The following is a 20,990-nucleotide window of genomic DNA, read 5'->3' on the forward strand; positions in this document are numbered from 1 at the left end:
TTGGAATTTAATAGTATTTACACATACAAATGTACAACCACCATGGAGGAAGATTTCTCCATTCTACAGCTAAGGAAGCCGAAGCATAATAACTTACTATGAAAGTAATAAAATGGTCAATTTGGACCTGAATCCACATCTCACTCCAGAGCCAAGGTTATCTTAAAATAGTTTTAAATTAGATTAAATAAAGCAATCAGAATACTGAGTTTGTTGGGAGTTGGAGTTATGGAAAAGATAAAGTGGATTTCATAGCAAAGTTGGAATTATCTACACCACCCTGAGCCCATGCTCTTGCACAGAGAATTGATTGTTGACTGGTAAGTGGTGAAAGTGACAGTCATCTTGGGTTCCAGGCCAGGCTCTTCCTCCTGACCACAGTCATTCTCCTAACCTTTTTAGATCTCTTTACATCTTATCTGTTAAATGAGATGTCTCTCAGGGCCCTTTCAGCTCCAAAATATCTCCATGGGGTTCCCATCGGTAGCCTATTTCTGCGTAGCCAGAAGTATGTCACATGCCATCTGAAAAAGGAGGTTACATTAGTAATTACAAAATTAGGTCAACAACACCTACAGAACTGCCTGTAGCACTAGTGAATGCAAAGTTTCCTAACCTTAAAACTAGCAAATGAAATGGATCAAATGGGTTGGTATACTAAGTTTTAGATGACTCTGTTGTTATACTAGTTGCTTTCCGTTCTGGATAGTATTGCTGTGTAACAAGCAGCCCCCAAACTAGTGGCTACTTGATTTTGCTCATAATTTTGTGAGTCAGAAATTTGGAAATAACTCAGGTGGGCTGTTTAATTCTGATCCACATACATTATCTATGGTGGCTGGGGCTGGAGGATACCCTTTTAAAAAGGTTTCCTTATCTACATGTCTGGAGACTCTCTCCACATGGCTTCTCATCTCTCTGGCCTCTTCCTCTGGCTTAGACTTCTCCCAGGATGGCGGTCTCAGGGTATTCATACTTCTCAGATGGAAAGTGGCTTCTAAATGACCAGACAAAAGCTGTCAATCCTTGTAGAGGCCATGCCCAGAGTGGAATAGTGTCACTTCCATTATAACCTATTAGTCAAAGCAATCACAGAGTAGTTCAGATTTATGGGGAAAGGAAACAGCTTCCATGTTTCAATAGCAGATGTGTCAATCTACCATGGTGTCCTACCTCAGAATCTGGCCAGAAAGGTCCCAGGTAACATTTGGTTTTGGAGAAAGTGAGTGTTCCAGGACATAGAACAACAACCACCCCACCAGAAAGGACAGGGTCCGTGGGCAGATGCTTTTGCCTGCCCAACACATGTGATCCAACCAGCTCTCTTCTGGCAGCAGCAACTTGGGGAACCTGACTTCCTCAGCTTTTAGTTCAGTTCCTGTGGTTTGGATAGTAGATAGATTTTACCCCTGCAACATGTGATTTGGACCTGACCAATCATCATTAGTGCCTAGAACAATGTCTGGTACATAGAAAATCTTCGCTATGAATAAGTGGAAGAAAAATAATTAATTCCTCTGGTCACAAGGGTTGTTTCAGGGATGGGCATGTGATTTGAGTTCTAGGACTTCTAGAAGGAGAGAGGCATCCTCTTTATGCTGAACTTGGAGTTGTCAGCATGTAATCCTAGAGTCACTGAGAGACACTATAAGGTAATTTGCTGTAAGAGAATGGAGCTGATCCAGGGAAAAGGAAAGCTAAGAGATGAAAGAAAAAAGCAAGACAGAATCTTGATGACATCATTTAACATTCAGCTGTGCCTAAAGTTACTCTATCTCCTGGACTATGCAACTAAATGGCTAAAATCCAAAACACTGATACCCCAAATTTGGTTAGGATATAGGACAACTAGAACTCATTTGTTACTGGTGGGAATGAAAAATAGAACAGTCACTTTGGAGGACATTTTGGTAGGGTTTTTTTTTGTTTGTTTGTTTTTGTTTGTTTGTTTGTTTACAAAGCTCATACTATACAACAGTCATGATCCTAGGTATTTACCCAAATGAATTAAAAACTTACATTTATGGAGGGATGGGGGGGGGGCAAAGGAGAGGGGGTAAGGACACATATGTAATACCTTAATCAATAAAGAAAAGAAAAAAACATTTACACAAAAACCTGCACGTCTCCTAGCCAATTTGGCTAAGTGGATAAAGAAAAAGAGTTGGTCTGGGGACTGAAGATTTCTGGGTTTGATTCTGGTCAAGGGCACATACCTTAGGCACCAGCCCCAGTTGAGGTGCATGGGGGGAAGCAGCTAATTGATGTGTCTCTCTCACATCGATGTATCTCTCCTATCTCTCCTCCTCCCTTCCACTCTCTAAAAATCAATGGAAAAATATCCTCAGGTGAGGATTAATAAAAAACAAAAACCTTCACATTAATATATATAGCAGCTTTATTTATGATTGCCCCCAAAATTGGAAACAACTAAGATTTACTTTAATAGGTAAATAGATAAGCTGTGGTACATCCATGCAATGGAAAAGTATTCAGATATAAAAAGAAATTAGCAATCAAGGCATTGAAAAAAAAATGGAAGAAACTTAACTGGATATTGCTAAATGAATGAAACCAGTAATAAAAAGTTAAAGACTACACAATGTATGATTTCAAATATATGACTTTCTGGAAAAGGCAAAACTCAAAAGGGACAAGTAGAGGGAGGGAGGGAAGAAGAAGTAAATAGTTGGAGCACAGAGGATTTTTAGGGCAGGAAAACTATTCTGTATGATACTATATTAGTGTATGCATGTCATTATACAATTGCCAAAACTTATAGAATATACAACACAAAGAGCAAACCCTAATGTAAACTATCAATAATGATAATGTATCAGTATTGGCTTATCAGTTGTTATAAATATGCCACACTAATGCAAGATGTTAATAATAGGGGAAACTGTGTGCAGGGGAGAATAGGAGTGGTGGGAAGAGAGGTATATGGAAACTTTATGCCCCCCTACTGAGGATTAAGCCCACAAACCAGGATTGTGCCCAACTGGGAATTGAACAGTGATTTCCTGGCCAGGCTAAGGTGTTTTGGGGTTTTTTTTTTTAAAGCTGTATAGTCTTGATGGCATAATTTGTCATACTTGTGCCTAGACTATAGTCATACCAACCCTGGACTATTCAGCTACAAATCAATACATTGTCTTTTTATCTTAACCAAACTTGGGTTCATTTTCTGTTACTCGTGACTTAAAAAAAATAAAATAAAACATAGTCCTAATTGGGTTTGGGGAGGAAATTCAGTTTGGTGGCCACAAAATGGCATGCAAAGACTATGATAGAACCTGACTGAAGACAGACAGCAATCAACAAAGAATATTAGGATTTTCAAACAACCAGGAAGTGCTAGGATGGGCTTTCCCATGGCCATGGTAATGAGAAAAATGGCAGCCAATATGCCAGCCAGAATCAAGGTGCTTTCACACCCTTCTGGTTTTCCTCTTGCCTCTGTTTTGTTGTTGTTGTTTTTCAATCTTTATCAATCCATTCATAGGCTCTCTTTACTCTTTTCTTGAAATGCTGATGATCCATACCCATGTGATATCCTTGGACCTCCTTTCTCCATCTGCTTAATCTAGATTCTCCCTAAGTTATCCCAGCCACTTCCATGAATTTAACAATGACAACCTTCTATCTTCAGCTTATCCTACTTTCGTCTGTCTCCCAGTTATCTGTATGCCAATGTCTCATAGGCACCTCAAATTCAAAATTTCTAAAATCAAACACATCTTCTCCCTCCAAAATCTGTGATATCACTCTCTCCATCACTGGCCAGCCTATTAAATTAGAAGTAATCTATAACTTACTTTCCTTTTTAAAATAAATTCTATCTTCAAAACATCTCTAAATTATATCATTCTCTGGCATTATTTTCCCCCCAGATTCCTGTAGTAATTTTCTAAGTGGCTTTCTTACTTTCATTCTTGTCCCATGCAGTTAATTTCCCATGATAAAGTGATGTTTTAAGAATTATTTTCTTGAATCACAACACCCAGGGACCAGCAAGAAACCTACACACACTGGGTCTCAAGTAGGGCAAATACATGGACTCAGACGAGCTTTCCACCTTTTCATGGAAAGGTAAGATTCTGCCCAGAGAAAGTCAACACAAAGAGAGCTATATAACCAGACACCCAGAGAAGCAAGATCATGGAGAGACAAAAAAATAGCCCACATACAAAAGAAAAAAAAGGCATCACTAAAAAAAGGAAGTAAACAAAATGAAGTCAAGCAATATGTCAGAGAAAGAATTCAGAGAAATGGTCATAAGGTTGCTAAAAAGGTTGGAAGACAAATTCAACAATATATGTAAGAACCAAGAGGAAATGAAAAAGAATGAAGAAGAAATGAAAATTGACATCACTGCAATAAATAACTCAATAGAAAGCATCAACAGTAGACTAGAAGAAGTGGAAGACTGTATCAGTGAGCTAGAAGACAAAGTAGGAAAAAATACCCAAGCAAAGCAGCATCTAGAAAAAAAGCTTAAAAACAAGAGGAGAGCTTATGGGAACTTTGGGACAACACATAACAAAATAACATCTAAATAAACAGGTGCCAGAAGGAGAGGAAACTGAGCAAGGAAAAGAAAAACTGTTTGAAGAAATAATGACAGAAAAACTTCCCTGATATAGGGAAGAAAAAAACTCATACAGTCAAAGAAGCTCACAGAGTCCCAAATAAAATTAACTCCAAAAGACAGGAGCCAAGGCACATTATAATTAAATTGGCAAACATTCCAGATTGGAAAAATCTTAAAAGCAGCCAGAGTCAGAAAGTTACCTACAAAGAATCCCCCATCAGACTAGTAACTGATTTCTCAACAGAAACACATCAGGCCAGAAGGGAATGGAATGAAATATACAAAGTCATGCAAAAGAAGGGTCTGAATCAAAGAATACTGTACTCAGCAAAGCTGTCAATCAAAATTGAGGGTGAAATCAGGAGCTTCACAGACAAAAAAAAGGACTAGGAGTTTATCACCACCAAACCAGCAATGCAATAAATGTTAAAGGGTCTGCTGTAAAAAAAGAAGAAATAGGAAGTGAAGAAGGAATGCAGGCATAAAAAATAAAAATTGTGACAAACAAGTATCAATCAATAATAAATTTAAATGTAAGTGGATTAAATGCCCCAATCAAATATATAGGATAGTTGACTGGATAAAAAAACATAACTCATATATTTGCCCTCTACAGGAAATCTACCTCAGAAAAATAGGACTCACACAGACTGAGGGTGAAGGGATGGAAAAAGTTTTTCCAGGTGAATGGAAATGAAAAAAAGGCTGGGGTAGCAATACTTATATCTGACAAATTAGATCTCAAAGCAAAGGACATAACAAGAGATAAAGAAGGCCAATTCATAATACTAAAGGGAGTAATCCAGCCGAAACCGGTTTGACTCAGTGGATAAAGCATCTGCCTGTGGACTGAAAGGTCCCAGGTTCAATTCCGGTCAAGGGTATGTACCCTGGCTGCTGACACATCCCCAGTAGGGGGTGTGCAGGAGGCAGCTGATTGATGGTTCTCTCTCATCGATGTTTCTAACTCTCTATCCCTCTCTCTTCCTCTCTATAAAATAAATCAATAAAGTATATTTTAAAAATAAATAAATAAAATAAAATAAAGGGAGCAATCCAACAAGAAGATATAACTCTGGTAAACATATATGCACCCAATACAGGAACAGCCAAATACATTAAAAAAAAAAACCTTCTGGATGGTATCAAGGGAGATATTGACAGCAATACAGTCATACTAGGAGACTTTAATACCCCACTAGCACCACTGAACAAATCCTCTAAACAAAAAATCAGCCTAGAAATATCAATCCTAAATGATACACTAGACCAGATGGAATTAATTGACATCTTTAGAACAATTTACCCCAAAGCCACAGAATATACATTCTTCCCAAGTGCACATGGGTCATTTTCAAAGATAGACCATATGTTGGGGCACAGGTAAAGTTTCTTCACATTCAGTAAAACAGAAATCATATCAAGCATCTTCTCAGATCACAATGGCATAAAACTAGAAATCAACTACAATAAAAACAATTAAAAAATCAAACACCTGGAGGCTGAATAGCATACTATTAAACAATGACTGGGTTACCAGAGAGATCAAAGAAGAAATAAAAAGCATCATGACAACAAACAACAATGAAAACACAACAATCCAAAATCTATGGGACACAGTGAAAACAGTCTTGAAAGGGAAGTTCATAGCTGTAAAGGCCTACCTCAAAAAACAAGAAACAATGGTAATAAATTATCTAACCCTACAACTCAAAAGAATTAGAAAGAGAGCAACAAGAAAAGCCCAGTGTAAGGAGGAGGAAGGAAATAATAAAGATCAGAGCATAGATAAATGACCTACAGATCAAAAAACAAAACAAAAAACAAAACAAAAAAACCCCAACAACAACAACAATACAAAAGATCAACAAAACCAAGAGCTGGTTTTTTTAAAGGATAAACAAGACTGATGAACCTCTATCCAGGCTCACCAAGAAGCAAAGAGAGAACCCAAATAAACAAAATCAGAAATGATAGAGGTGAGGTAACAACCAATCCCACAGAAATACAAACGATTATGAAAAAATACTATGAATAATTCTATTCCAAAAAAACAGACAACCAAGATGAAATGGACATATTCTTAAAAAAAAAAAAAAAAAAAAAAAAAAAAAAAAAAAAAAAAAACTATTGAAATACCAATGGCATATTTCAAAGATCTAAAACAAACTCTACAAAATATTATCTAGAATAAAAAGAGGTCCTGAATAGCTTCAGCTATTCTGAGAAAGAAGAACAAATTTGGAGGGATCACAATACCAGACAGCAAGGTATATTACCAAGCCATGGTTCTCAAAACTGCCTGGTACTGGCACAAGAACAGACATATAGACCAATGGAACAGAATAGAGAACCCAGAAATTGATCCAAGCCATTATAGTCAATTAATATTTTACAAAGGAGGCAAGAGCATACAATAGAGTGAAAACAGTCTCTTTAATAAATGGTGCTGGGATATTTGGTCAAATGCCAAAAAAAACACAACAAACAAACAAAAAACTAAATCACCAACTTACACCATACACAAAAACAAACTCAAAATGGCTAAAGAACTTGAATGTAAGATGGGAAACCATAAAAATCCTCCAAGACTCCATAGGCAGCAAAATTGCAAACATATGTCGTAGCAATATCTTTACAGACACAGATCCTAGGGCAAGAGAGACTAAGGAGAAAATAAACAAATGGAACTACATCAATATAAAAACGTTTTACACAGCAAAAGAAACCATCAACAAAACAACAAGAAAGCTCACAGCATGTTCATAGCAACACAATTTACAATAGCTAAGACTTGGAAACAGCCTAAATGCTCATCAGCAGATGAGTGGCTTAAAAAACTGTGGTACATCTGCACAATGGAATACTACAATGTTATTAAAAAAAAGAAGGAATTCTTACCATTTGCAGCAGCATGGATGAAATTGGAGAGCAGTATGCTAAGTGAAATAAGCCAGTCAGTGAAAGAAAAATACCACATGATCTCACTCATTTATGGATAGTAAAAAACATTATAAACTGATGAACAAAAAGATAGATACAAAGGCAGAGAAACATTGAACAGACTGTCAAATTACAGCGGGAAGGCTGGGGAGGGTGGGGTGGAGTAAAAGATCAACCAAAGGACTGGTATGCATGCATATAAGCATAACCAATGACGCAAGACATTGGGTGGGTGGGGTGAGGGCAAGTGCAGGGGATTGAGGTGGCAGAGGGAAGGTCAATTGGGGGGGGGGGGGAGGGGAAGACATATGTACTACTATTTGTAATACTTTAAACAATAAAAATATATATTTTTTCCTTAAAAGTCCACAATTGTTCCCTATGGCCTTTAGTATAAAATCCAAAATTCTCAATAAGGCATACAAAATGTTTATGTTCTGTCTGCCTATAACTAAACCCTATCCCCCATCAGATCCTTCCTTGCAATCATATACAGCCACAGTGAAGTTCTTCCTAAAATACAATCACCCGCCTTGTCTGGGCAATTCCCACTTATTCTTCAATATTTAATTTATGTGTCGCCTCCTCTGATGAGGAGCCCACTGTTTATTTCTGTCAAAACACTTACTATATCATTCTTATTCTGTTTTTCTATATTCCCAACTAAATTAGAAAAGGTCATTCTCTTTCATTTCTATATTCCTCTCAAAAGTAAACAAGTGCCTGGCTCTTAGTAAGTGCTCAATAAATATATGTTGAATGAATTAATGTCTTCAAGCTGGGAATGAGGGTCAAGGTTAGATCTAACAAAGGATAATGGACATCTATCTTTTTTTTTTTGGATCACTCAGTATCGGAACCTTCTCCCCATGTCTAAAGAATTCCTTTAAATCTCAGTGGGAAGCAGAGCCTACCTCCAACTTTTGATGCTGAAGGTATCAATAGCTCTATCTCAGTTTTTCCTGTAGCTATAGCAAAGGCTCTACTTTGACTTCCTCCCTCAAGACTTTGAATAGGAAGCTAGCAGCTAAAGATAGTTGGGACTGAAACCAGTGGCCATTAGGTAAATGTGCATTCTGGGCCAGCAACAGCACTGGTGCTACTGGCAACATCCAGTGTCCAGAGCTGATAGAATCAGAGGAGCAAGTACAGCATCTATTCTAGCCAAGACCATAGAACTGTCCTCACAGGAACAGTCTGCCATAATGTATAGGGTGTTATTCCAGACTGTGAAGCCCATAGCCTAATCTTTCAGCCTCCTGATGACTATAAACTACACAGCTATCCTTTTATCAATTTTATTTCAATTAGCCAGAATTAATTTCTGCTGCTTGCAACTACAAACTCTGATGGGTACCTAGACATTTCAAAGGTAAAGCAATTAACCAATATGTAGCACAAAGAAAATCAGGTAAAATTCCAGGGGCACCAAAGCCTCAGCAGTCCCAATGGGACCAAATGACCTACTTGCTCAAGTGCCAGCTGGCCTGGATCTTACCCTCTCCTTCCTAAAAGCTAGGTAGAAAAAGACCTGATTATACCTTCAGCATCTATTATAGTGTAACTTTCCTTTAAAAAAAAAAAAAGGGAAAAATCCTAATGCCACGTGTTCTGTGGTATGTTAAGAATTCAGCACCAGGTGAGACCTTTTAAAGGGCTGCAAGAGAACTGGTGTTTGATTCCAGCCAGCCTTTCTGGGAAGATAAATCCTTGAGATGAAATGACTGAGTCTTAAGCCAGGGAATACTGCCATTCAAAAGAAGCAAAAGTCCAGATCATGTGGCCTACCAGTTTCTGGAAGCCATTTTGTCTGATGACTTGGAACAGGAGTGACACTCAGAGGGGCAGCTGGTAACTAGAAAGCCTTTCCCTGCTCACAAGATCTAATGCATTGTTTGCTCAGCGCCCCTCAATGAGATTCTCGCATTTGTTTTGCATTCCTCTGTTACCCCACTCCCCATCTCAATCAGCCTGGCTTCTGAGACATTAGTGCTCCATTTCTCCTTCCTGGTGAAAATCTACTCCGTAAAGCAAAGCTAGACTGAGAGTTCACCTAAGTAAAATGTACATATTTCATATAATAATTTCCCCTGGTGCCAGCACCCTTACTCTCTAGCCAAATGAATCATGTACTGGCCTTTTTAGAACTGAGGCATGGCCAAAGTTCACATGCCAGTCACAGTGAGGTCTTCAGAGACATGAAGTGAGTCAGAAGGATAGTAGTTGCTATATGCCAGAATTGCTCTGTTTGCATAATTTCTCACCATTGGCCTCTTAAATCTCAGGGAGCAGAGGCACCAGCAACTCTCTACCCCCACCCCCACCCCCAATAATATTATTTCTACTATTTTGTTGTAGTGACTAAAATCATCAGCAGTCACGTCTTTGAGATATGGCATAGTTCCAAAACCACTTTATGACAATGCAAATGTGTTATGGAGATATCATTAGCAGCCATGAACACAACCCCAGCTAGTAAACTTAGAGGGAATGAAACCTAAGATAAAGAAGAAGGAAGGGGAAAATAAAGGTCTAATCCCACCATGGAAGCCAGTTATGCCTGAGGCACCTTAGTGATAGTCCTGAGGAGCTGGGGCAATTGGAAACTCAGAAAGATGGGAGTGACCAGCTCAAGGGGAATACACCTAGAAGAAAACCACCTGGAGGCAGGAGAACAATTTGGAGGCAAGGCCTGAAGAAAAACCTATTGGCAGCATCTCTAAGGCCTTTCTTATGGAAGCCAATTGCACTCCTTCATGAATGGTTTCTAAATGCATCTTCCCAGACAACCATGGTCTGAGCCACGTCTTGAGTCATAGGGCATCTGTAGAAACCAAGGGAGAGTAAGTATCATAATGGAAAGATATAAAAATTACATTTGCTGGGAAAGCATTTTTAAAGCACTGCAAAGCCATCAAAAATGAGAATATTCAGGTCTCTGAAAAGTGCAGGCATAGTATAATACATGCCTTTTGCTGATAGTGTGCCAGAGATCTCATGAACCTGAAAAACCCAGAAGCTAGTCCTTAGACCCAGGCAATCAGAGCCTCTACCTGCAGCACTTTGCTATAAAGATTCTCACTCTATGAGTTCTGGGCCAGGAGACAGGCCCACCTCCTTTTTCCAGGCATCACTTTCCAGACTGCACCAATCCCACTTTCAGACCATGCTCCAGGTACTTGGGACCCAAAAATTCCCTGACCTAACCATGCCAGGTGGAGCCTTTTTCCTCAGGTCTGCATTCCTGGAGGGACTACATGGCAGGTGTGTGCACCTATAGTCAGGAAGAAGGTTCAAAGGGTGCTCTTTGGGGTGGAATGGGCAGCATTGGGTCCTGGCAGGCTGAGGTGTACAGACATGTGCAATAGTATAAAGCAGAATTAGGGATGGCACAAAGAGGGAGCTTGGCCTCGGGCTTTTTTTTAAATCATTGCTCCAATCCTGTAAATATCAGGAGCATGTCTGCCCAGTGCATTATTTCTAAGTCAGCACATCTGTTAAGGGTTTGGCCCCGTAGGCTTTTGGACATCTGCCAGATAATGAGGAGGAGGAGCACAATAGGCCCCAGCTGGGCCGATGGGATGTGTGCATCTGCTCCCTTCCTTCCTCATTATGACCCCCTGGGAAAGGTGGAATCCCAACACAAAGATCCCACCTCCAGCCTTCCCAAACAAGAGACAGTTCCAAAGCAAACTCATAAGAGTGGGTTTTTAAAGACACTCATTTACTATTAAAACTAAAGGACATTTTGGGAAACCATTCTGTTTTTACATAATTTCTGACATGTTGGTCTTAGTCCTTCAAGGGGCTGAGCACAGCTTGTCCTCTATGACTCTTTTTGAGTTTATCAGTTAAGGACGGGGAACTTCCCCTGAAAGGGGAATGCTGAACAAGTCTGGGAAGGCAAGCATCGGGCAGAGTTTCTAATGGAGGCAGGTAGAGTGGAGTAACCTGATAGGCTACCCCTTGAAAAATGTGGGAAGTGCTTTGGGATGTCTATAGACTATCCCCAGATGCCCCTGAAGATGTCCCTCTGCCCTGGTCTCCGGCTGTGAGAGATTCAGGGATGAATAGGCAAAGAAGCGTCAGGTTGTAACATACCCAGATTGAAGTCTATCTGCTCTGAACTCCCACCACCACCTCCAACGAAGGGGAAGGGTTGTAAACAGTACCAGAAAGCTTTCCTTAATGGTTGTGAAGGCAAACAGGTTGTAAAAAAAAAAAAAAAGAAAGAAAGGAATCAGGAAAGAGATGGAATCCACAGCTTTTCTCTTGCTCTGGATTCCAAAAAAAAAATTTTTTTAATACCAACCAGTCTCCCTCTTTTGATATTTACTGGGCCAGGGTAGATTTTTCCATTTCAAGCTGATGTCATTCCTGGCCTGCAGGTTTCCCAATATCCCGTCTGCTGATGCCGCTGACTCCTGCAGACACTGACCCATTCACTCTGGTCTGAGAGGGCATCCTTCCTTCCTGTTTTTGCGGCAGTCTGGAAAGTGATGCCTGGAAAAAGAAACTCAACCTATCACCTATCATATCTCTATGATGTCAGAGTTTCTTCCTTTTTGCTCCTCACTCATCTCCTCTAAGGTGGCTTTCTGAACCACTCTGGCACAGAGCCCAGGGAAGGGACAGAATGCCTGGAAGGAACCTGCTTTACATTCAAAAGTTTGCTTTTCCTATTCCACTTGCAAAAAGTTCAGACTAGAATTTTCCTTCCTCTTCGGGGCCAAGTCTAGATGCAAAGGCATATAGAAGTTTACTAGAAGCTAGTAAACTCTCGTTGTTAATAGGATGAGTTTGGTATAGACTATAAACAGCCAATTCAAATTCCAGTATGGAATAGGAACTATATTTCTACCATGGTGTATAATCCTCTAATGTTGGTGAGGACCTCATGTGTGTGACAGTATCTGTTGATTGTAAGATGAGGTGTAATTTTAGCCATTTTAGCCATTCAAATATAATATTGTATAAAAGAAAATGTAAACATGGGCAATTTTTATCAGCCTAAGTATAATTTTAATAAATGTTTCCTAGGCACAAAGTTTTCAGTTCAAAAGCTATTAAAAGATTATTGAAAGAGTACTAATAAAAAGAGTGGTAACAGATGTCTCTGTATCACATGTACATGCACAGGCACCCTTGTACACACACACACACACACACACACACACTCACACACTCACACACTCCGACATACATACACTAAGCTTTTATGACCACCCTTTTCCTAACAAACCAAGCTCTACTATTCACTCCTAACCAGGTTGGCAGCAGGAACTAGAAGTTCAAAGTGGGAGTAGAAAGCACCATTATATTGAAGACATGGAGATCAGACTAAAAAACAAGTTCTCTTCCTGGTCTCCAAACCTTACCCTCACAAAGGGCTTTCTTAGACCTTGATGCTTGGGCAAGATACACTGTATATGGAAGGAACTTCTAGATTTACTGAGAATCATTGTAATTATTTAATACTGACTTAATGGTAAACTAGAGTTATTTTCTGGTTTTCCTCATATCCTTATTATATTAATGTGTGTGGATGAATATAAGGAAATAGAGAGGAAAATGGAATATTTAAATGAGTGACATTTTGTCTATGTCAACTTTTTACTTTACAATACATCTAGTCTCCAATAACAAAGATAATTTTTACTGCTTTTCAAAGAAGGAAAAAAGTATGCTTACTTTAAATAATCAAAAAAAAAAGTATTTTGTGAATTGTTTTCCAAATTTCCAACATCCTCCTTACCCGTAATGGCTAAAAAAGATTTACTTTGAAATCAACTAACAATTTTTTCAAGTCAAAATAATTATTTACTTTTTTATTGTTTAAAGTATTACAAATAGTATACATATGTCTCCTTTTTCCCCCCCAATTGACTTTTCCCTAGCCTCCCCTACTCTCCAGCACATGCCCAGTGTCTTGTGTCCATTGGTTATGCTTATATGCATGCATACAAGTCCTTCTGTTGATCTCATACCTCCCCCCACCTCACCCCACCCCACCCCAGCCTTCCCACTGTAATTTGACAATCTGTTCAATGCTTCTCTGCCTCTATATCTATTTTTGTTCATCAGTTTATAATATTCTTTATTATCCACAAATGAATAAGATAATGTGGTATTTTTCTTTCACTAACTGGCTTATTTCACTTAGCATAATGCTCTCCAATTTCATCCATGCTGCTGCAAATGGTAAGAATTCCTTCTTTTTTATAGCATCGTAGTATTCCATTGTGTAGATGTACCACAGTTTTTTAAGCCACTCATCTGCTGATGTGCATTTAGGCTGTTTTCAAGTCTTATCTATTGTAAATTGTGCTGCTATGAACATAGGGGTGCATATATCCTTTTAATTGGTGTTTCTGTTTTCTTGGGATATATTCCTAGAAGTGGTAATTTTGGGTCAAATGGCAGTTCAATTTTTAAATTTTTGAGGCAACGCCATACTGTTTTCCACAGTGGCTCCACCAGTCTGCATTCCCACCATCAGTGAGGGAGGGTTCTTTTTTCTCTGCATTCTCTCCAGCACTTGTCATTTGTTGATTTGTTGATGATAGCCATTCTGACATGTGTGAAGTGATACCTCATTGTTGTTTTGATTTGCATCTCTTGGATGATTACTGACTTTGTGCATGTTTTCATATGTCTCTTGGCTTTCTGAATGTCCTCTTTCAAAAAATGTCTATTTAAGTCATTTGCCCATTTTTTGATCGGGTTGTTTATCTTCCTTTTGTTAAGTTGTATAAGTTCCCTGTAAATGTTGGAGATTAAACCCTATCGGAGATAATATTGGCAAATATGTTCTCCCATGTTGTGAGCTTTCTTGTTGTTTTGTTGATGGTTTCTTTTGCTGTGTAGAAGGTTTTTATATTGATGTGGTCCCATTGGTTTATTTTCTCCTTAGTTTCCATTGTCCTAAGAGCTATATCGTTAAATATATTGCTACTATATATGTCTGCTATTTTGTTGCCTATGGCTTCTTCTAAGATTTTTATGGTTTCTTATCTTATGTTGCCTATGGCTTCTTCTAAGATTTTTATGGTTTCTTATCTTATGTTTAAGTCATTTATCCATTTTTAGTTTATTTTGGTGTATGATATAAGTTGGTGGTCTAGTTTTTTTTGCAAATATCTGTCCAATTTTCCCAACACCATTTATTGCAGAGACTGTCTTGACTCCATTGTATGTTCTTGCCTTCTTTGTCAAATATTAATTGCAAAATAATTTTTTAAACCCAAGTAATTTCTGAAATATATATGTGTGTCATTAAGCCTCTTCTGAAGCCCTTTCCCAATAAACATCAAAGCATTATGAGTCGGATAGCCTCGAGCTCAGCTCTGGAGTAGGATCTGCATTGTCTAAACCAGCACTATAGTTCCATCTCCTTGGAAATCACGACAACAAGAGAAACTCTAGGTTTGTTTTAGGGTTGGAAAAGAAATATTCTCTCTTCCTGCCAAACTTTTTCCTCCACTGAACAAGGATGTGAAAGCCCTAAGGAGTTCTGACAGCTATGTTGTGAATATATGAAGGGGGCCAGCCTTTAAGAAAAAGAAAGTGACACTGTGAAAGGCAGAGAAGCAACAGGGAAAGAGCTGGTCTTTTGTGCCCTCTTTGAGCTCCTGTATCAAACGATGCAAACCCTGACTTTTTAAGTAATGAAAGCTGTATTTTCTTCACTTGTTTGAATTGTGGTTTCTTCAGCTAAGATGCAGCATACCTTGCCAGGTACAGCACATCTATGTGTCTGCAACCGTATGGATTATTTAATTTCTCTTGTATAAATCCATTATATACTGAAAATTTTAAACTTCTTTCCTTTTAAAGTTATTCAGTCAAAGATGAAATACAGATCTGGAGATAATAAAAAATACTTAACACTAAAGCTTGGATTAGTTTCCTAAGGACAAGATGTAGTGAGTAAACAGGGTTGAGGTCACCTCTGCTTGTCAGGGCCAGGGCCAGGGTCTGAGTTAAGAATTGTTTTATAACAGTTTAATTTATCTGCCAACACTTTCACTGTCAGAGGAAAGTAGATTTTGAAGGTATAGAAAATTGGAAACTGATCATTTGAACCAAGTCAACAAATATAGGAGTTTGGTGACTTGACACTTTTAAGGGGTACTTAACACTGACCATGGTCTAAATTAAGCTCAAAATGAGTCAGTGTTTGAGCAAGAACAAATCACCCTAGATAACAGCTGAGAGTTGACTTGAAGAGAGTACAGCTACCAGCAATGGAATAAAAGGAACTTTGAGATCCCTAAAGCAAAGGCTCTATAGTTATAATGTTATAGCATCTTCCTCAATGTAAATCCTTCCAATCAATCTCATTATAACTTCTTTCTCCAAGAATCACTCCATCAATTCCTTCTATTTTTTTAGAGAATCCATTGTTCCCCAGAAAACACCTTTTCACTCACTGCAAATCCCTTCTAATAATAACAACAAAATTCATAATCAATGAGCATCTGTAATTGTAATATGAAGGGCAAGACATTCAAGACATTGGAAGGTTGTGAGAATTTTAGAGCGGAATGAGACATCACTGCCTTAGAAACTTTTTATCTATACTCTGTCCCAGCATTTCTGGAAGAGTACAATCAGGCTGTAAAAGATTGTGAAATGTGTTCAAGAGCCGTTTAGCAAGAATTGGGACTAAAAAGCCCAGATCTTCTTATTCCAAAATCCATGATGCTTTTCTCTTTATCAAACTCAGAGATAGTCTTATGTGTCAACTTGGCAAGGCTATGCTACCCAGACATCTAATCGGAAGCTAATCTAGGTGTTGCTGTGAAAGTAATTTGTAGATGTGGTTAACACCTACAATTTGATGACTTTCAGTAAAGATTACCCTTGATAATGTGGATAAGCCTCAGCCCATCAATTAAAGGTCTTAAGAACACACACACTGACATCTCCGCTCCCAAAAAAAGGCATTCTACCTGAAGACTGCAGCAAGTCCTGCCTGAGTATCCATCTGCTAGCTTATCCTGTGGATTTCAGACTTGCAGATCCACACAACTTTGTGAAACAATTCCTTAAAATCTCTCGATAGGCTCGCCTGGCATAACTCAGTGGTTAAGTATCGACCTATGAAACAGGAGGGCATGATTTGATTCCCAGTCAGGGCACATGCCCGGGTTGTAGGCTCAGTCCTTAATGTGGGGCATGCAGAATGCAGTTAATCAATGATTTTCTCTCATAATTGATTTTTCTATCTCTCTCTCCCCCCCTCTCCCAAGCTCTCTGAAATCAATAAAAATAAATCTTTAAAAACCTCTTGATAGATAGACATAGATAGATAGATAGAAATTGAAATAGAGAAATACACACACACACACACACACACACACACACACACACCTGTTGGTTCTATTTCTCTGGAGACCTCTGATATACTATCCAAAAAGCCAGATGAGGCAAATCCAAAATTTTCCTAATGAAAATCAAGAAAGTGAGAGGGAAATTTTTTGAATGTAACAAACAATTTCCTAAGCCATATCTGAGTTTCCATCAGTATGGCCCACACTGTTCACTCCACCCTGGTGATTCCCTGAGACTCCACCCCATCCAACTTGCAACCCCACCCCAGTTGTTTGCAGCAGCTTTTCCATATGAATGGCCTGTCTTGGATCATGTTTCATACTTTGCTAAAATCTCTCAGAAAAGCAGTACCTGGGGTCACTGTGCCCCAAACCTATCAATAAAAGGCCCAAGACCTGGAACTAGCACCAGGCTGCCTTGCTTCATTGCTGGGCCTTGCCTGGGCACTTCTGAGCCAAATATAAATAGCAGCCATCTGCAGATCTCTTTATGTAGCTCTTGCTGGGTGGCCCCAGGCAGTGACTGACCCAGGCAGTGAACCTCCTTGGAGGTTCCAGAGCCAGTGTACCCAAAAGACAGCTTCCGACCATATCAGATTATAATTCTATACATGTACAAGTGACACACTCAAAGGATAGACTCAGTGAGCGCCAAAGTCCCACTAAAGCATTACACTCCATAAGGGTGTCTCCTGCACAACAGTTTTTCCATTGTAGATGCAGCTGTTCCTCACAGCCAATGGTCTGGAAGTCAATTACTCCCAATGACCAACAGCAATCAAGGCTCAACTACAAGGCTGTGCACATAGCCCACACAGGAGTGCACCTAGAGTGCCCAACACAAAGGACTGGGGAGGCTGAGCTACTGGGCCTTATAGGACACCTGCGATGCTATACAAGGCCACTCTACCAATTCCAAGAGACATAACAGCTTTACCTAATACATAGAAACAAATACAGGGAAGCAGCCAAAATGTGGAGACAATGAAGCATGTTACAAATGAAAGAAATTGAAGCAAGCAAACTACTTGATACAGAGTTCAAAACAATGGTTATAATGTTACTCAAGAATCTTAATGAGAACTTAAGGAATTTAGTAAGAATGCCAAACACATGGAAAAGGGTCAGTCAAAAATTAAGCATACACTGAATACTTTACAGAGATTCAACAGTAGAGTAAAGGATTATGAGAATCAAAAATTTGAAATATGAGAAAGCAAAAAAGATAAATTCAGAAAAACAAAGAGGGAAAAATAATTTAAAAAATATGAAGATAGTTTAAGGAGCTTCTGAGACAACTTCAAGCATACAACATTTGCATTATGGGGGTGCCAGAAGAAGAGAGAGAGCAAGATATTGAAAGCCTATTTAAAGAAATAATGACAGAAAACTTCCCCTCCAGAGTGAAAAAAACATAGACTTAGAATAGGAAGCACGGAGAGTCCCAAACAAGATGAACCCAAAGAGGCTAACACTGGATACACCATAATTAAAATGCCAAGGGCTAAAGACAAAGACAGAATCTTAAAAGCAGCAAGAGAAAAGCAGTTACCTACAAGGGATCACCCATATGACTGTCAGCTGATTTCTCAACAAAAACTATACAGGCAGCACATATACTAAAAATTGGAATGATACAGATAAGATTAGCATGGCCCCTACACAAGGATAACATGCAAATTTGTGAAGCATTCCATATTTAAAAAGGAAAAAAGAAGAAAAAGAAACTATGCAGGCCAGAAAGAAGTGGCAAGAAATATTCAAAGCAATAAATAGCAAGGACCTAGAATCAAGATTATAACCCAGCAAAGGTCTCATTTAGAATTAAAGGTCAGATAAAGAGCTTCACAGATAAGAAAAAGCTAAAGGAGATAATCACCACCAAACCAGTATTACATTAAATGTTAAAGAGTATTCTTGGGAAAGGAAGAAGAAAAAAAGATTAAAAAATGTGAACAATAAAATACATATCTATCAATAATTGAATCTAAAAATCAAAATAAACAAACAAGAAATGTAATGGACAAAATAAACTAAGGAATAAAGTAAAATCAGAGGCATAGAAACATGGAACAGACTGAGAAATCTCAGAGGGAAGGAGTGAGGGGGAGGCACAAGAAGAGATTAACCAAAGATCTTACATGTATACCAAAGGCTCAGTGCACAAATTCATGCACGAGTGGGGTCCAGCCAGCCTGGCCCCAATTGGGGCGGATTGAGGCTGGGCCTGTTGAGAGGAGGAGATGGTGGGAAGTTTGCTGGCCTGCCTGCCCAGATCAGGGCCCTATCAGGCCCTAGGCCAGCTAGGGGAAGGGGCTGCAGGCAATTGGCTGGCAGGCCCAAACCCTGATTGGGATTTTGGAGCCATTTAGGGCTGGCTCTAGCCCTGGGGAGGGGCTGTGGGTTTTGGGCTGGCTGGCCCTGCCCCTGAATGGGATAAGGGGTGCCAATGGGGAGAGGAGGCAGTGGCCTCGAGGAGGGGCCATGGGTGCTTGGCCAACTGGCCCTGCCCCTGATGAGGTGAGGGGCCAATCTGGGGCAGGGCCAGGTGGGGGCGGGGCTGTGGGCTGATCAGGGTGGTGGAGGTCCATCAGGGGCATGGCCAGCTGAGGAGAGGGGCTGCAGGAGGTTGGCCACCCAGGCCCACCCCCTATTGGGGTGATAGGGTGCAATCAGAGGCAGGCTGGCCAGTGGGGAGGGGCTGCGGGCCTTTTGTGATGGGTCAAGCTGATCTGGTATAGGGCTGGTGGGGGTGGGGGAATTGTTTGGCCTGCCCATCCCACTCTTGATCAGGGTGGGACAGTCTGATCAGGGGCAGACAGGCAGGGGGGAAGGGCCTTGAGATTGGCCAGCTGGCCCCACCCACGATCAGGCCAGTCCACTGGCCACAGTGGGTGTCCTAACAACCAGTTGTTATGGTCGTTACTGTTTCTAGCTTTTTATATATAGATATGCATTACCTCTGGATATAGACAGTAGGATGGTGAAAACCTGGGACAGTGTGGGAACTGGATGGAGGGGCCAATGGGGGCAATAAAGGGGAACACCTGTACTCAAAAATAAAGTTGTGTGTGTGTGTTTTTAAAAAGGAAACCACTGCATAATGACTAGATAGTGATGTGTGAATAAAACTGCTGTGTCGTACAGAGAAACCAGGGGGGTCGGGGGTGGTGTGGGGGAATCTCCTGCAGGCAAAAGGTTTTACTATTGAGGATTCCTTAAAGCAGGCAAAGTCTTTTCCTAATAATTTTTCTAGATAAAGGAAAAACAATATGCTCTCATATCTTGTCATGATTCAGTATTTTTGCTTCTTTCAACAACTCTGAAGGCTACCAACCTCTGTACTTCTAGTTATGTGAAATAAGACATGTCCTTCCTTATTTAAACCAATTAGAGTTAGGTTCTCAGTCATTTGCTATCAAAAATGCCTTTCTCTGCCTTGCTCACTGCGTGAACATCTTCTCAGCTTTGAGACCCTGTTCTTGTGCAGCATTGATTCACTACCTACCTGTCTAGTACTCCTCACTTCTATCATACACCTGTGCTCTTGGTGAAACTTCTATTTCTGTTGGCTAGAAGCAAGCTCCTCAAGAACAGGAAATAAGTCTCATTTATTTCGTTTTTTCCAAAACTAAATGAGTCCCTGGCACAACAGTTGAAAGGTAAATGGATGGATGGATGGATGGATGGATGGATGGATGACCTTGGAAATAGAAAGTCTCTGTGACAACAGAAATGCTAAAGCATAACTATGAGTCAGGAAAAAAAGGAGTAAAGAATGATAAAGGAAAGCATAGAAGGAGGGAGTTAGGAGACAGCAAAATGGAGGAAAATTGAGATTATGATGATAAAAATCTGATATATGACCAGGTTAGGGTTTATGGAAATTTCTTTGGGTGGGAAAAAAAAAGATACATCATAATTAAAATGCATAATTAAAATGTATATAATTATATAAATGTTTTTAACACTAAGCCATAGAAATGAGATGTGTTGATCACTTTGCAGCTGTTTATTTGCCTGACTCCTGTGTTAAGGGCAAGCAACTCAAAGGTAAACTAGTGCTTTGTTCTTCGTGGCATGCCCACTTCCTGACACATCATTGAAGTTTGATGATC

At 39.6% G+C, this 20,990-nt stretch overlaps 1 protein-coding gene and 1 non-coding gene across 2 annotated transcripts in view; one reads left to right on the forward strand and one right to left on the reverse strand.

Moving 5' to 3' along the window:
* FAM107B (family with sequence similarity 107 member B) overlaps positions 1-20,990 on the reverse strand; it is a 236,317-nt gene that overhangs the window by 196,345 nt on the left and 18,982 nt on the right. The gene's annotated exons all lie outside the window — the stretch shown is intronic.
* Positions 18,473-18,575, forward strand: LOC118710003. Its single transcript, XR_004985239.1, has one exon. It is a non-coding gene; the product is annotated as a U6 spliceosomal RNA (small nuclear RNA).

Source organism: Pipistrellus kuhlii, unplaced genomic scaffold (genome assembly GCF_014108245.1).
Source record: "Pipistrellus kuhlii isolate mPipKuh1 unplaced genomic scaffold, mPipKuh1.p scaffold_m20_p_1, whole genome shotgun sequence".
In the NCBI taxonomy this organism is placed as follows: domain Eukaryota; kingdom Metazoa; phylum Chordata; class Mammalia; order Chiroptera; family Vespertilionidae; genus Pipistrellus; species Pipistrellus kuhlii.